A 4,353-nucleotide genomic window follows, 5' to 3' on the forward strand; every position below is an offset into this window, starting at 1 on the left:
ACCCTAACCCCGCGCGACCTCGTCTGAGGTCTAACACGGCTGCAGGGACGCCCGGGGGCTCAGCGGTTGAGCGTCTGCCTTGGGCCCAGGGCGTGACCCCGGGGTCCTCGGTTCCAGTCCACGTTGGGCTCCCCGCACGGAGCCTGCTTCTCCCTCGGCCTGTGTCTGTGCCTCTCTGCGTCTCTCATGAATAGATAAATAAAATCTTTAAAAAGAATAAAAAACGGGACGCCCGGGTGGCTCAGGGGTCAAGTGTCTGCCTTCGGCCCAGGGCATGATCCTAGAGTCGCAGGATCGAGTCCTATGTCGGGCTCCCTGCATGGAGCCTGCTTCTCCCTCTGCCTGTGTCTCTGCCTCTCTCTGTGTGTCTCTCATGAATAAATAAAATATTTTTTAAAAAAGAATAAAAAACACATCTGCAAAGACCCTATTTCCAAATAAGGTCCGGTGTTGAGGTTCCGGGTGTATGCGAGTTTTGGGGGCGACACTACTCAGCTCTGTACCTCACCCCGGCCTTGGGCCCCTGGGCGTGGGGTGAAGGAGCTCCTCACCTGGCATCTCTGGTGACAGGTGGCTCACTGCTTGTCCCCTGCTCAGGCTTGCTGGGACTTCCAGGGTTTTAGCCACAGAAGGGCCCAGGAGGCCTGCGTGCACCGGGCCCTTGTTCGCCTCCTGTGTGTCTCGGCGCCTGAGGAGCCACGCAAGAGCGAAAGACCCCTATCTGGGTCACACTGACACAAGCAGACACCTGCTCAGCAACCTCGAGGAGGACCTTGCTCTGGGCCAATCAGAGGTGGCTGGGGGGGGGGGGTGTCACATGGTCACATGGTGCGGCCCAGTTCCCAGAGGATGAAACTGCTGGTTTCCGCTCCGGGCTACACCCCCCCCCTTCTGTTTCCCCTCCAGAGCTCACACCACCCAGAGAGGGAGAGAACTCTGACTTGCCTGTGGCACCAGGCGACATCTCCCATTGCGGCCCCTGACGCAGGGAGGCCCCCCCCCAGCAGTGGGAGATGCAGCATTGCAGATTTAGAAGCCAGGGGACCCCAGGCAAGTCGCTGCGTCCTAAACCTCAGCCTCCACTTCAAAGACGGGAGTGTCTGCGTCCCCGCTCCCCGGGGGGAGGCCTGGCTGCGGGGACCAGGACCCCAGTTACACAAAGTGAACCGGGGTGCCTGCGTGTGCCTGTGGGCTGGCGTGGGGCACCAGGGTGCAGCCCTGCTCTGACCTGGGGTCTCTCCCGGGAGGTGGGCCTGCCTTCCCTAGGGGTGAGGGGACTCGGGGGCGCTTCCCGCCCATCTCCTCCCTGAAACCCACAGCTGTTTGGGGTTGATGGGTTGGCTGGGATTTTGTTGGGCTTTCCCAGGTCGGGGTGGGGAGAGCAATGGAGTCCCCGCACGGCCCCCTTTTAAAAAAATTTTTATTTATTTATTCATGAGAGACAGAGAGAGAGAGAGAGAGAGAGGCAGAGACCCAGGCAGGGAGCCCGACGTGGGACTGGATCCCGAGTCCCCAGAATCACGCCCCGACTGAAGGTGGCGCCAAACCGCCGAGCCACCTGCCCGCCCCCCCCAGCCCCTTAAGGATGATCTTGCCGCACCCAGAGCTCCCGCGGGGCCTTTACCGCAGCCGCTGTCCAGCCGGGGCCCCACGACCGACGCTGACAGGAGGCAGGCGCGTGCGGACTACGTTCAAAGTGGGAAAGTGGGTCCCAAGGAGGAAGCACAGAGGCCGCCTGCTGTTCCAGGCTCGCGGTGAGGTCGGACAGAGCGCAAGGGCGCCAGCCCCTAACCCTGAGTTCATGAGACACAGACCAGAGAGGGCCAGCCACGCGCCCGCGGTCCCACGGCCTCCACGGCCCTCCACGGCCCTCCACGCCCCCCAGCCCCGGCCTCACGTTCCATGTGCTTTCCGCGGCCTGGCCCTGCTGCTTTCTGTGGGGGCGAGGCTGCAGCTCGCGTGTACACCTCGAGCCCCCCAGAGGAGAGGCCGGCAGGCCCCCCGGCCCCTGGGCGTGGGGCGCCTCAGCGGATTTCCCTAAGGAGCGAGACAAGAGGACACTCGGCCCAGGAGGTAGGACGAAATAAAACCCCGACTTCTCCAGGATCTGGGACGACTGGGAAATTTGTTTGTTCGTTCGTTCGTTCACGCATTCATTCATTCATTCACCACACAGTGGTCACAGAGACTGGGTGCCTGGGGGCAGACACACCGGTGAGCTGAGCAGATGCAGTCCCTGGCCTGGCATAGCTGGTGAGCAAGTGGATTGCCCCTCCCCTCCCTACCCCTCCCTCCCCTCCCTCCTAGCCCTCTCCCCCCCTCCCGCTCCCCTCCCCCCTCCCCCCCCAGCCCTCTCCCCCTCCTCCCCCGCCCTTCCCCCCCCCCTCCCTCCCAGCCCTCTCCCCCCCCTCTCCCCTCCCCCCCTCCCAGCCCTCTCCCCCTCTCCCCTCCCCTCCCTCCCAGCCTCTCCCCCTCCCCTCCCCTCCTCCTAGCCCTCTCCCCCCTCCCCTCCTCCCAGCCCTCTCCCCCCTCCTCCCTCCCAGCCCTCTCCCCCCTCCTCCCCTCCCCCCTCCCCAGCCCTCTCCCCCCCTCCCTCCTCCCAGCCTCTCCCCCTCCCTCCCCCCTCCCCCTCTCCCCCTCCCTCCCTCAGCCCTCCCTCCTCCCCCTCCCCCCAGCCCTCTCCCCCTCCCTCCCCCCCCCTCCCACCCTCTCTCCCCTCCCCTCCCTCCCAGCCCTCTCCCCCCTCCTCTCCCCTCCCCTCCCTCCCAGCCCTCTCCCCCCCTCCTCCCTCCCAGCCCTCTCCCCCCTCCTCCCTCAGCCCTCTCCCCCTCCTCCCTCCCTCCCAGCCCTCTCCCCCCTCCTCTCCCAGCCCTCTCCCCCTCCCCTCCCCTCCCTCCCAGCCCTCTCCCCCCTCCTCTCCCCTCCCCTCCCTCCCAGCCCTCTCCCCCTCCCCTCCCTCCCAGCCCTCTCCCCCATCCCCTCCCCTCCCTCCCAGCCCTCTCCCCCATCCCCTCCCCTCCCTCCCAGCCCTCTCCCCCCTCCCCTCCCCTCCCTCCCAGCCCTCTCCCCTCTGCCCCCTCCTCTCCCCTCCCCTCTCCTCCCTCCCAGCCCTCTCCCCCCTCCTCTTTCCCAGTCATCCACTGAGCAGCTGTCAAGAGCTTGTACTTTGGAGGAGGCTGATTTCATGGGAGGCTCAGGTTGGAGAGGGCCAGGGTGCCGAGAGGGAGGACACCTGGGGATGTGCCTTGGGCTTTGGAGGTGGTGCCTTTGCAGGGACTGGGGCAGGATGGGGCAGGACGAGCCCTAAGGTCGCAGGGGCACAGGGCCGCAGAGCACCTGGCGCCCCGAGTCCCACAGGCCAGGCTCGGGCACTGGCTGCGGGCGGCACCTGCAGGCAAGGAGCGGTGGTGAAACGACTGTATTTCAGGGAGGTCGGCGCCGGGACGAGGGGACGAGTGTCGAGTGGCCCCGAGTGGGGAGAAGGCAGCCAGGTGGGAGGAAGGCCAGTGGGTCGCGCAGGTGGGCAGTGAGGTCAAGGCCGCCGGCCCGGGGTCAGGGTGCGGGCGGCCGGCTCGGGCAGTCCTCCCTGGGGGGGCGGCCTCGAACCCACGGGGATGCTTGGCCCGCGCGGCCTTCTCAGCTCGGCGAGGAGCCGCAGGCGCTGGGCTGCACGAGCAGCAGGGCGGCCGTCGGAGCCGGGGCCGCAGCACCTGGACCCGCCCTCCTGCCCCCGCGGGACTCGGCTCCCGGGGAGGCCCGACCGCGTCCGCCCTCGGAGGCAGCAGCGCCCCCGCGGGCTCCCCGCCCCGCCCCTCCCCGCGCCACCGCCCGGCCGTGACGTCAGGTGGCGAGACCGTGACGTCACAGAAGCGCGGCGGGGCGGCCGGCCACGCGTCGCCATGGCAACGGCGGGCGGGCCCGGGCGAGCGGCGGGAGCCCCGCCCCCGGGAGGGCGGCCGCGGCCCGGCTCGGTCCCCGCACTCGCGGGTCCCACCCCCTCCGCCCCCCGCTCCCCGCCCTCCCCCACGCGGGTCGCGCGCCTCCGGACACCCCCCGCGGGCCGCGGCCCGGCCGTCCCGGAGCGGCCGCAAAGCGCGGCGACCGTCGTGCGGCGGCGTCCGCGGCCGCCAAGCCCCGCCCCGCGCCGAGGCGCCGTACGCCCCGGGCCGACCGCGGCTGCGCAGTGGGCGCGCGCCCTCCCCCGACGCCGGGGCGTAAGCGCGGGCCGCGGGCGACGCTGCGAGACCGGGGCGAGCCGGGCGCCCGCGCGGCGGGGACGGCCCGCGCCAACATGCGGAGGCCGGCGGCGGCGGCGGCGCGGGAGCGGCAGCGGGAGCGGGGGCCCGAGCGGGC

This window comes from Vulpes lagopus, chromosome 7 (genome assembly GCF_018345385.1).
Source record: "Vulpes lagopus strain Blue_001 chromosome 7, ASM1834538v1, whole genome shotgun sequence".
NCBI classification, from domain to species: domain Eukaryota; kingdom Metazoa; phylum Chordata; class Mammalia; order Carnivora; family Canidae; genus Vulpes; species Vulpes lagopus.